Source organism: Thamnophis sirtalis, unplaced genomic scaffold, assembly GCF_051295495.1.
Source record: "Thamnophis sirtalis isolate CommonGarterSnake01/CBP01778 unplaced genomic scaffold, rThaSir2_p1.2 scaffold_7, whole genome shotgun sequence".
NCBI lineage: Eukaryota > Metazoa > Chordata > Lepidosauria > Squamata > Natricidae > Thamnophis > Thamnophis sirtalis.
Window position 1 is genome coordinate 32,515,139 of NW_028261387.1, and position 12,330 is coordinate 32,527,468.

Sequence of the window (12,330 nt, forward strand, 5' to 3'; positions counted from 1 at the left end):
GGCGCCGTAACAAGATGGATTAGATGGATGTTTTCTGACATCTTTTGCTCCCGCTTCTGTGATCTCTGTGATCCTCGGACTGCACTGGACTGTCCCAGAGAGGGGATGGTCGGCTTGGCAGGGCGCTGGATGAGATCTGGCAGCTGGTTTTGTTGCCGCCACGACCCTTCTGGGTGCCCCCCCCTCCCATCTAATTCGGCCTTCTCTGCGACGTGGCCTTTCCTCTGTTTACACTTACGGCCACGGGGCCTTGTTTACCATCTGGCTCGCTCTGCCCACGGCTGTTGGACTTTTGGATTTACGACCGGGTCTCACTTGGTGTGACCATTACCACCCGCTGGTGCTCAGGGATGCCACCTCAGCCCCTCCAAAGGAGCGATTTTTGGCCTTGGATACGTCTTTGGAACTGGAGGAAGGGAGAGGGACGGAACACCCCTCTTTGGACTATATATTCTTTACTGGACTCTTCACTGGACTTTGTAGAGGAGAAGGCCAAGATTTTTTAAGACCTCCTATATAAGCCTTGTACGAACTCGCACGATAGCGCAATTTTTAACTGGTATGGTGAGTGTATGGGACTTGCATGTGACTGAATGAATGATCCCACTTTTTATTATCCCATTATTATTGTATTTTATGTGTTTTAATTATTACGTGGGGACTGCCTGGGTGAACAAATGAGTGTGTTTGATTCGGAGGGCCTGTCGGGGAACGCGGGAGCATAGGGGTGGTTGAGGGAACCACGGACACGGGAGTGGGCCGGAGCATCACGGTCGTAACAGGGAGGGGCAGATATGGCGGGGACTTTAGGGCTGGCCATTACCGGGGAAGGAGGGTTCGCTACGTCACAGAGATCCCTCCTTCCGGCCCTATGAGTCCCACTCCAAGGCCAGATGGCGCGAGTAATCAGGACCCTGGTCTCAGGCTGTTGTCGCTAAATGCCAGGTCTGTAGTTCATAAGGCTCCCCTCGTCCGGGACTTAATTTTAGACGAGAGGGCAGACCTGACATGTATTACTGAAACCTGGCTGGGGCCGGAGGGAGGAGTCCCCCTCGTAGAGATGTGCCCAGAAGGTTTTCAGGTGCTCCATCAGCCGAGAGCCCAGGGAAGGGGTGGAGGTGTGGCTATTGTTATCCGAGAGTCTCTAGCACCTCGTAGGATCCCTGCTCCGGAGCTTGTCGGGTGTGAGTCCCTGCTGGTGAAGTTGGACCTCAAGGGTCAAGTGGGTTTGCTGTTAACGTACCTGCCTCCCAACAGCGTTGCAGCAGCCCTCCCCTCGCTCCTCGAGTCGGTAGCCGAGCTGGCAATTGAGTTCCCCAGGCTTATGGTTCTGCGGGATTTCAATTTGCCTTTGCTCGGTGAACACTCTGATGGGGCGCAGGAGTTCATGGCTTCCATGACGGCCATGGACTTGACCCAAGTAATTCGGGGCCCAACCCACTCAGCGGGTCACATGCTCGACCTCGTATTTCTCTCGGAGCAGTGGACTTGTGATCTTGGTCTGAGGGGCAGTGAGATCATACCCCTGTCATGGTCAGACCACTGCCTACTGAGGCTTGACTTTCGGAGACCAAACCACCGACCAGGTGGTTCTGCCCCAGGCGACTTATGGACCCCTTGAGGTTCCAGACGGAGCTTGGGGTTATTCCTGATACTCTCGCCCACAGTCCGGTGGAGACTCTGGTTGCTGCCTGGAACTCGGCAGCGACGGAGTCTCTTAACCGGATTGCGCCACTGCGGCCGCTCCAAGGCAGTGGATCCAGGAGGCCCCCTTGGTTCACCGAGGAACTCCGGGAGAGGAAGCTCCGGAAGAGACGCCTAGAGCACTTATGGAGATCCAACAAATCCAAATCGAGCTGAGCACTTTTAACATCTTGCATCAAGGAATACATCAGGGCAATTAGGACGGCAAAAAGAACTTATATTGCCACCTTGATTGCGTCCGCTGAGTCGCGCCCAGCCGCCCTGTTTAGGATAACCCGTTCCGTCCTAAATAGGAGGGACATGGGGAATCCCCTGCAGGGTAGGGCTGAGGATTACATCCAGTTCCTAGCGGACAAAGTTGCTCGGTTTTGGTCGGACTTGGACTCCGATTCCGCAGGTCCAGCCGAGGCACAAGGGGATAATCTGGCAGACCATCCCTGGGTTGAGTTTCAGGATGTTGCCCCTGAGGACGTGGACAAGGCCATGAGAGCTGTAAGTGCCTCCAAATGTATACTGGACCCGTGCCCCTCCTGGCTGGTTGCTAACAGCAGGGAGGTGACACGGGGCTGGATCCAGGCGGTTGTTACCGCCTCTCTTCGGGAGGGGGTCTTTCCCCCCGCACTTAAGGCGGCGGTGGTGAGACCCCTCCTGGAGAAACCATCCTTGGATCCAGCCGTTCTTAACAATTACCGTCCAGTCTCCAACCTCCCCTTTGTGGGGAAGGTTGTTGAGAAGGTGGTGGCCTTTCAGCTCCAGCGGTCCTTGGAGGAAGCTAGTTATCTCGACCCATTCCAGTCCGGCTTCAGGCCTGGCTACAGCACAGAAACCGCTTTGGTCGCATTGACCGATGACCTCTGGAGAGCCAGGGATGGAGGCCACGCCTCCATCCTGGTTCTCCTTGACCTCTCAGCAGCTTTCGATACCATCGACCATGGTATCCTTCTGCGACGACTGCGGGAGGTGGGGGTGGGAGGCACTGTTTTGCGGTGGTTCTCCTCTTACCTCTCGGACAGGTCGCAGTCGGTGTTAGTTGGAGGGCAGAGATCGACCCCTAGGCCCCTAACATATGGGGTGCCGCAGGGTTCGGTCTTGTCCCCCCTACTTTTTAACATCTACATGAAACCGCTGGGTGAGATCATTCGGCGGCACGGGATAAAATATCATCAGTACGCGGACAATACTCAGTTGTATCTGTCCGCCCCGTGCCAACTCAATGAAGCGGTGGACGTGATGAACCAGGGACTTGAAGCTGTTAGGGACTGGATGGCTAACAAACTTGTGCTCAACCCAGATAAGACCGAGTGGCTGTTGTGTTTCCCTCCCACTAATTCGGCAAGTATTCCATCTCTCAGGCTGGGGGGTCAAACACCATCTGTCAGCTGTGACCAGGGGGGCATTTGCCCAGGTTCGCCTGGTGCACCAGTTGCGCCCCTACATGAACCGGGTGGCTCTCACAACAGTCACTCGTGCCCTTGTGACCTCTAGGCTGGAGTACTGCAATGTGCTCTACATGGGGCTGCCCTTGAAGAGTATCCGGCGACTTCAGCTAGTCCAGAATGCGGCCGCACGAGCGATTGTGGGTGCACCTCGCTTCACCCACATAACACCTATCCTCCGCGAGCTGCACTGGCTACCTGTCGATCTCCGGGTGCGCTTCAAGGTGCTACTTGTCACCCACAAAGCCCTTCATGGTAGTGGATCTGGGTACTTGAGAGACCGCCTACTGCCAATCACCTCCACTCGACCAATTAGATCCCACCGATTAGGCCTCCTCCGAGTCCCATCTGCCGGTCAATGTCGACTGGCAACCATGCGGAGGAGAGCCTTCTCGGTGGCAGCTCCGACCCTATGGAACGATCTCCCCGTGGAGATTCGTACCCTCACCACCCTCCAGACCTTCCGCACAGCCCTCAAAATCTGGCTATCCCGTCAGGCCTGGGGCTAAAGACTGTAACCCGCCCGAATGGTATGAATGTTGTGTTTTAATGATGTATTGTTTTATATGTTAAAAAGTCTGTCTCCCCCCTCCCTCTTGAGTTGTAAGCCGCCCTGAGTCCTCCCAGGGAAAAGGGCGGCATATAAATAAACTTCAAATACCAAAATATCAAATAAATGGGCGCTGTCCAAGTTGGTAGTCCAGGGGCTGTGGTAGGTGGCAATAATGATGGCAATGATGGTAGTCCAGGGGCCGTGGTGGGTGGCAATGATGAAAACAAATGGGGCTAAGAAGGCAAGTCCAGGGACCCCGAGATTGCAGTTGAGGGAAGTCAGGTATTCAAAGACCAAAATAGCAGGAGACCAGATGTTAAACAGGGGAAACAAGAGGGGACTCTGCAGCAGCCAGGGCAGGCAGGGGGAGAAGGCTCACCCAAAAGGAAAACCCCATAGTGTAGAAAGCGACGGAGGGAGGAGGCAGTGTTGGTGAAGAGGCCGAGCCAGGTGTGGAGGGGGGGGGCATCCAGGGAGGGCCACGGCGGCAGCATACACAGCCAGCCGCCCGATTCGCCCAATCCCGGCAAAAGCCCAGATTGATCACCCCCCTCCAGGCGATGGCAATAGCAATAATCGATAAATAAAGTCACTAAAGGCTCACCAGATTGAACAAATAAAGTTGAGAGGCCTCGTAATTGCTGCAAGTCAATGAGAAATGCTGGCATCGTCACCGCGGTGCCACCATCTTCACCGCCGTGCCGCGCCGAGGATTGTGAAGTTCGGGGCTGTCCGAGGGTGGCGGCTCCCCCCAATGTTTGATCTTCTCGTGTCCCCTGGATTTCAGTCATCCCAGGGACCTCTTTTGAATAGGTTATGTGGCAGGTTCCAAGAGTTCTCAGCACTTTTTCGCCGAATTGAGTCAGGGCGAAAAAGCCTGACCGCCATTCCGTTCCGCACATGCGCACAAAAAAAAATGTGAATACAACGGATAATTTTCCACTTGGTATTAAGCTAACACCTTAATCTAATACATTTAATAAAATTTCTCCTATCTGAGAAAGGAATTTATTTCATGTTTTCAATCTTCTGTAGCTTAGCAGACTTCTATTTATTTGGAGATAAGATTTTTTTTTTGTGGTCAAATATGATATTGCTGAAAAAGTACCTATATTTCAGAGCTTTAAGCATAATTAAAACTACTATCCTTCTGAAGGAACTTTTGCTTTGTCTGAGCTGATGTCATGACATGTTTTTCTTTTAAGTAGCAGTTCTGTCAATTACTGTATTTTTCAGACTATAAGACGCACCGGAGTATAAGACACATTATGATTTTTAAGAGGTAATTTTTTTAAAAAAAGTTTTTGAACTCTGCAGGCCTCCCAAACCCTCTGCACGCCTCATTTTTTTGTAAATGCAGAGCTTTGAGAAGCTCTTAGTGCTCCTGGGGGCTGGGGAGGCAAAAACGGTCCATTTTTTGCTTGTTTTTGCCCTCCCCAGTCCTCGGGAGCACTTTACAAGCCTCCCAAAGCCTCTGTATGTCCATTTTTGCAAAGGGGGCAGAGTTTCGGTAGGCCAAAAATGCTGTATTCAGCATATAAGATGCATCCAGATTTTCACCCTCTTTTTTGAGGGAAAAGGGTGCGTCTTTATACTCCGAAAAATACGGTAGGTTCATTAAATACACTAAGCAGAAAATTAGTTTTATAATGGTTTAAGACATACGTCTAGAAACCAGAACACTGAGTTTCACTTCTGTCTTAGGCATTAAATCAGTTAAGTGACTTTAAGCCAGTCACTCTCTGAGCCCTACGTTGAAGCAATGGCAAGCCTCTTGCAAAAACATTGCCAAGAAAAGTGCAAGGAACAGTCCAGGCAGTTATTAAGAATCAATGCAGACTTGAAGGAAGAAAAAAGCTACCAATTACCAAAACTAAAGTAAGTGTATTGAGGTCAAGAGTGGTATTATTTTGAGAATCTGAGCTTATGGAAATGAATGGAATCTTGAACTCTTGGTTTTGGTGGGAGTACCAAATTTAATATTTCTAGAACAGATTTACTCAAGATAGGTTACAATTTTTAAAAAAACAGCCACTTTAAAACAGTATATTAGTCATGCCTTGGGCTTGATATGCAGCTTATCTCTACATCAATGACTAATTAGTGTAAAAAAATATTTGGGAGCGTCTGCTTAAAAATTGAAAGAGAAGGGGCTGGTGGAGCCTTGGAAAAGAAAACTCATATGTGGACCAGCACTGAAAAACAACCTGGTTAGCCACCTTTAGTGAAAGGACCGAAAAGTATGGCATACTGAACCATAAATCAGCCAGCCATATTTTAACCTAGAGTGTTGATTGATGTATGGTACCCAGAAAATTAAGTTAATGTAACAAACAATAGATTTGTTTAACCATGGTTTATACCATAAACTAACCATGGTTAAGCATGCCATGCAAGCACATTCTACAATAAAGCTGAGATTACCACCAGGGATGCTTATAAAGATAGAAATAGGCTTTGAACCAAAATTGTTTCAAAGCCATTCAGGACAAGAAAATTCTTTACTTGCCACCAGATGGCACAATCAACCTTAAACATTACAATTGCTGTATACATTTTAAACAGCAAATCTATTTTCTGGGTCTCACAAGGCTGTAAGCATTTCAGATAAGCTCATTTATTAATTCAGTACAACACAGATAATTTCCTGATTTGTTTCATCTAAAATCAGGGGAAACTGTGGGAAAGCAGAATTAAGATCAAAGGACAGGGTGCTTCCCAGCACACTTTGAATACAAGAAACAGCTGAGAACTTCTTTCACACAAAAAATGACAGTCTTCAATTTATGGCCACAATTGAGCCAGAAATTGCCATAGCTAAGCAAGGCAGTTGTTAAGTGAGTTTTGCCCCACTTCATAATCTTTTTGTCATGGTTAAGAGAACCATTGTAAATGTTAAGCGTAGCGTACCGTTGTTAAGAGAATCCAGCTTCCCCCATCAACCTTTCTTGTCAGAAGTTTTCTGGGGAGGTTACAAATGGTGGTCACATGACCCAAGAAGCGTGCAACTATCATGAAGCACCTGAATTTCAATCATATGACCATGGGAATGAATGGTGGGAAAAACAGTCATAAGTCAAATTTTTCAGTGCTGTTGTAACTTTGAACAGTTACTAAATGAATAGTTGTAAGTAGAGGACTACATATACTACTTTGGGGTCAAGCATTCTCCCTCTGCCACCAAATTTGGATGGGAAAAACTTTAAATTGTATTTGTTCTTAGATGGTATATTGGAAACTCAAATACTATGGCCATCTGATGAGAAGGAGGGACTCACTGGAGAAGTAAGTAAGTAAAATCTTTATTATGGTCAAAGCCCAGCAATACACATTAGTTTTTATACTATATTAAAAAATACTAACATTAAAACATAATTAAAAAGTATTGCCTTGTTCCTTCTACGCCCCCTTGGGACTGTGCCCCTTTGGACTAACGGTGAGACACCAGGGGGGGGGGCTGAGGCTTTGGACTGCCTCTTGTTCCAACTGGGCATTTATGCCCCCCGCTCCATCTACATCCACATTTACAATTATTCCTTCCACTTTTGACTCTGGACTCTCACCCCCCATACCTTCACAAATTCCTTGATCAGGTTTGCCTTGCACAATTTTTATGAATGCGGTGTGCATGGTGTGACTGTGGATGCTTGTGCCCCTTAATTTTTTAATTATCTATTGTATCTTTGTGTTTTTAACTGCCTATAGTGGGGCATGTTTGAATGGGTGACTGTGTATGCATGAGAGGGCTGGGAGTACAGCCCGGTGCCTCCTCCACTGAGTGCTTTTGCAGAAGTGGTCTTCTGCCCAGGCCTACCATCCGCCCTAGAATGACTGGTATAGATGGCCTGCCGGAGAGAGTGGAGGCTATGGGAGGGGAAATGGGGTCTACGGGTGTGGGGGTGGGTCAGAGCATTATGGTCATGACGGGGAAGGGCAGGTACGGCGGGAACTTCAGAGCTAGCCATTATCGGGGAAGGAGGATTCGCTACGTCACAGCGATCCCTCCTTCTGGCCCTGTTAGTTCCACTCCGGGACCAGATGGCGAGAGTTTTTAGAGTTTTTAGAGTTTTATTAGTATTTGTAGGCCGCCCTTTTCCCTGAGGGGACTCAGGGCGGCTCACATAAAACCGGGGGAGGGGGGGTACAAACATCAAGATAGAAACATATAATAAAATGGTAGACAACATACATTCATCATTCGGGAGGGGTAACTATTCCTATCCCCAGGCCTGACGGGCGAGCCAGTTCTTCAAGGCTATGCGGAAGGCTTGGACGGTGGAGAGGGTACGAATCTCCACGGGGAGCTCGTTCCAAAGGGTCGGGGCTACTGCTGAGAAGGCCCTCCTCCTTGTGGTTGCCAGCCGACACTGGCTGGCCGATGGGATACGGAGGAGGCCTAGTCTATGGGATCTTATTGGTCGCAGGGATGTAATTGGCAGAAGGCGGTCTCTCAAGTATCCAGATCCACTGCCATGTTGTCAGAGAGTTGTCAGGGCCCTGGTCTCAGGCTGTTGTTGCTAAATGCCAGGTCTGTGGTTCACAAAGCTCCCCTCGTCCGGGACCTAATATTAGACGAGGGGGCAGACCTGGCATGTATTACTGAAACCTGGCTGGGCCTGGAGGGAGGAGTCCCCCTCACTGAAATGTGCCCAGAAGAGTTTCAGGTGCTCCATCAGCCACGACCCCAGTCAAGGGGTGGGGGAGTGGCCGTCATCATCCGAAGGTCATTAGTTCCTCGTAGGATCCCTGCTCCGGAGCTTGTCGGGTGTGAGTCCCTGTTGGTGAAGTTGGACCTTGAGGGTCAAGTGGGCTTGTTGTTAATGTACCTACCTCCCAACAGCGTTGCAACAGCCCTCCCCTCGTTCCTCAAGTCAGTAGCCGAGCTGGCGGTAGAGTTCCCCAGGCTTATGGTGCTGGGGGATTTCAACTTGCCTTCGCTTGGTGAACACTCTGACGGGGTGCAGGAGTTCATGGTTTCCATGACAGCCATGGACTTGACCCAAGTAATTCGGGGTCCGACTCACTCAGCGGGTCACACGCTTGACCTCGTATTCCTCTCGGAGCAGTGGAGACGTGATCTAGATTTGAAGGGCATTAAGATCTTGCCCTAGTCATGGTCTGATCACTTCCTATTGAGGCTTGACTTTCGGAAGCCAATCCCCCGCTGTAGGGAGGGGGACCCGATTAGGTGGTTCCGCCCCAGACGCCTGATGGACCCTACGGGATTTCAGACAGCGCTTGGAGAAATACTTGTCACTCTCGCCCACAGTCCGGTAGAGTCCTTAGTCACTGCTTAGAACACAGCGGCGGCGAGGGCTCTAGACCGGATTGCGCCTTTACGGCCTCTCTGAGGCAGTGGATCCAAGAGGGCTCCTTGGTTTACCGAGGAACTCCGGGAGATGAAGTGCCAAAAGCGATGCCTAGAGCGCCGCTGGAGGGCTAGTAACTCTGAATCTGACCGAGCACTGATGAGAGCCTATATCAGGACCTATCTCGTGGCAATACGGGCGGTGAAATGTGCACATTTTTCCGCTCTTATTGCATCCGCTGAATCATGCCCAGCCGCCTTGTTTAGAATAGCCCACTCCTTCTTGAAAGGGAGGGATGCGGACAACCCTCTACAGGGTAGAGCTGAGGAATTTGTTCAGTTACTAACGGATAAAGTCGCTCGGATTCGGACGGATCTGGACTCCAATTGCACGATACCAGCTGAGGTACCGGGGGAAGGTCTTGAGCAGATTTTATGGAGTGAGTTTCAACTTGTCGCTCCTGAGGAAGTGGAGAAGGCCATGGGAGCGGTGAGTGTCTCCACTTGTATACTGGACCCGTGCCCCTCCTGGCTGGTTTCGACCAGCAGGGAGGTGAAACACGTCTGGCTGGCTCCAAACGATAGTTAACACCTCTCTTTGGGAGGGATCCTTCCCGCACCTCCTAAAGGATGCGGTGGTGAGACCCCTCCTGAAGAAACCTTCTCTGGACCCAGCCATTTTGAATAACTATCATCCAGTCTCCAACCTCCCCTTCGTAGGGAAGGTTGTTGAGAAAGTGGTGGCCTTTCAACTCCGACGGACCTTGGATGAAACCGATTATCTGGATTCCTTTCAGTCGGGTGTCAGGCCTGGCTACAGCACGGAAACTGCTTTGGTCACGCTGATCGATGATCTCTGGCGAGCCAGGGATAGGGGTCACTCCTCTATCCTTGTGCTTCTTGACGTCTCAAGAGGCCTTCGATACCATCGACCATGGTATTCTTCTGCGACGGTTGCGAGAGGTGGGAGTGGGAGGCACCGTTCATCAGTGGTTCTCCTCCTACCTCTTGGACAGGTCGCAGTCAGTGTTGGTCGGAGGGCAGAGATCGACCCCCAGGCCCCTCAATTATGGGGTGCCGCAGGGTTCGGTCCTATCCCCCCTCCTATTTAACATCTACATGAAGCTGCTGGGTGAGATCATACGATGGCACAGGATTAAATACCACCAATACATGGACAATACGCAACTGTATCTGTCCGCCCCGTGCCAACTCAGTGAAGCAGTAGAAGTGATATGCCAGTGCTTGGAGGCTGTTAGAGTCTGGATGGGAACGAACAAGCTCGCACTCAATCCCGACAAGACCGAGTGGCTATTGATGCTCCCTCCCAAAGATGGTCCAGCTATTCCATCTCTTAGCCTGGGGGGTGAAATTATACGCCCCTCAGAGAGGGTTCGCAATTTGGGAGTCCTCCTGGATCCGCAGCTGACGTTAGAACATCACTTGTCAGCTGTGACCAGGGGGGCCTTCGCCCAGGTTTGCTTGGTGCACCAATTGCGACCCTATCTGGACCGGGAGGCCCTTCGGATGGTCACTCACGCCCTCGTCACCTCAAGACTGGATTACTGTAATGCGCTCTACATGGGGCTGCCCTTGAAGAGTGTTCGAAGACTCCAGTTAGTCCAGAACGTAGCCGCGCGAGCGATAGTGGGTGTTCCTAGGTACACCCATGTCACACCTATCCTCCGTGAGCTGCACTGGCTTCCCATTGGTCTCCAGACACGCTTCAAAGTGCTGTTCGTTACTTTTAAAGCTCTACATGGTATCGGACCTGGCTACTTGAGAGACCGCCTCCTGCCAATTACCTCCCTGAGGCTTATAAGATCGCACAGATTAGGCCTCCTCCGGATTCCATCTGCCAGTCAATGTCGGCTGGCGACTCCTCGGGAGAGAGCCTTCTCTGTTTCTGCTCCGGCCCTATGGAACGATCTCCCCATGGAGATCTGGACCCTTACTACCCTTCTGGCCTTCCGCAAAGCAACCAAGACCTGGCTGTTCCGGCAGGCCTGGAGCTGTTGATTTTGTCCAGCCCCATCCTAAGTTGTGAATGTTGTGGATGTTTTAATGTTGTCTTGTTTTTGTACGTTCTTCCCTTTCCCTTTTTTACTTGTAAGCCACCCTGAGTCTCTTTGAGAGTGGGTGGCATACAAATTAAATAAATAAACAAATAAATAAATACATAAATAAATACATACATACATAAATAAATAAATAAATAAATAAATAAATAAATAAATAAATAAATAAATAAAAGTGGATAATAACATAATGGTCCAAAGATTGTTAGAGGTATGTCCAGATAATTGGTACCAGATGGTATTATACTTCTGTAGCCAATTTTTTTCTTATGGACATTTCAGCAGCACAGAACTTTGCCACTGCATACGTGGCAACTGGGTTAGTGTCCTGGAGGGGAAAGCCTAGATAAAAATTGTCTGCCCTCCCTGGCAATCTCTCTAATAAGGGGAGAATATGTGCAGACCTACAAGCTCTGTATAGCTCGCAATGTGTGGCTGTGAAAGTTGGACCATAAGGAAGGCTGAACGCCAAAGAATGGAGGCCTTTGAAATCTGGCACTGGAGAAGACTCCTGCGAGTCCCTTGGACTGCAAGGCCATCCAACCAATCGGTCTTAGAGGAGATCAACCCTGACTGCTCTTTAGAAGGCCAGATCATGAAGAGGAAACTCAAAGACTTTGGCCACCTTATGAGAAGGAAGGACTCACTGGAGAAGAGCCTAATGCTGGGAAGGACTGAGGGCAAAAGAAGAAGGGGACGACAGAGAATGAGGTGGCTAGATGGAGTCACCGAAGCAGTTGGCGTGAGCTTGAATGGTCTCTGGAGGATGGTAGAGGACAGGAAGGCTTGGAGGAATGTTGCCCATGGGGTTGTGATGGGTCACACATGACTTCTCAGCTAAGAACAAGAAGACAAAATCCTTGCTGAAAATACTGTATTTTAACCGATCTCTGAGTGGTCTCAACTCACTCAGATTAATATATTTCTTTAACAATATTTGCAATAAGGAAAAACTATCATACTGAATATGATACATGATGATGAATATATTATATTTGTGTGTGTATTGTGTGCATATTATATTTATGTGTGTTTTATATATGTATGTGTATTTATTTACACACACTGTACATTCCCCCTTGAGAAAAATCTCAAGCTCTGGTTTTTAGAAGCATTTATCTTAAGTTTTACATCTCAGGGATTTGATGGGAATATCTATTCTCTTTGAATCTGCTCGGAACAACTGAGTTTCTTTCACTATGTAAAAGCTGTGCGTCTAGTTTGAGAAAGAACATTAAACCCATCTGAAAT